The sequence below is a fragment of the Ranitomeya imitator genome, chromosome 3, assembly GCF_032444005.1.
Source record: "Ranitomeya imitator isolate aRanImi1 chromosome 3, aRanImi1.pri, whole genome shotgun sequence".
Taxonomy (NCBI): Eukaryota; Metazoa; Chordata; class Amphibia; order Anura; family Dendrobatidae; genus Ranitomeya; species Ranitomeya imitator.
Window position 1 is genome coordinate 802,886,140 of NC_091284.1, and position 888 is coordinate 802,887,027.

The 888-nt window shown below is 36.0% G+C and overlaps 1 non-coding gene across 1 annotated transcript; it reads right to left on the minus strand.

Moving 5' to 3' along the window:
• Positions 1-209: 209 nt before the first annotated feature.
• On the minus strand, positions 210-399 carry LOC138673306 (U2 spliceosomal RNA). The gene has a single exon (XR_011319952.1). It is a non-coding gene; the product is annotated as a U2 spliceosomal RNA (small nuclear RNA).
• Positions 400-888: the final 489 nt, after the last annotated feature.

Genomic DNA, 888 nt, shown 5'->3' on the forward strand with positions numbered 1-888 from the left:
ATACATACATACATACAGAGGTGAAAGCAAGGCACACAAAATGTTGCAATTAGGCAAGTGAAATCGAGCAGCATGCTACATTTGGCAGCCAGCGGCATGTGAAATGTGCTTCCTTAACAACCCTGAAATAAATTCCCATCTAGGGTTCCAAGACAACTTGCTGTGCTGATTAATTTCCATTCAATCTGTTTTTAGAAACCGGATCAGAGAAGGAGTGCACTGTTCCCGGAGAGACTGCAATAGCGGGTCAATGCGTGGAGTGGACTGAGCAAGCTCCATTTCCAGCTCCCTGTTCCAAAAAGCCATTTAATATATGGTCCCCACATGGGGGACGTATCAGATATTAAACTGATAAGAACAGATAAGGTTTCAACATAATTTTATTGTTCAGAAAAATAACACATTACAAAAATAAAAAGGAACATTTGAAACATTATAATGGATAATACACCTAAAATACAGCAAAAAACAAAACAAAACACAAATATAAAAACACAAATATAAAAACAATCAAACAATTGTGTTCCATAATTGCATACACCACATTGAAGCAGCTTCTTTTGCACCATACAGTTTTTTATCTCTAAGATAATAGATATACATTTCACTTAGAGCAATTTTTATACAATTAGCTGAATCAATAAAATCACGTTTAAAAAGTAAAATATTTCTGACTTTCCACATGGCATTTTTAAAACAATTAATAATTATCCAGGCCACTCTGAATTGTTTAAGATTTGGGCACTTAAAAAGACCGTACAAGACATAAATATGGTTAAAATCTCTCAGGCCACATGCCCATTTTAATAGTGGCCCTACCTTTCTCCATACCTCCTGTGCAAATGGACAGTTCCACATGAGATGCAGTACAGACTCGTTCTCGCAGCA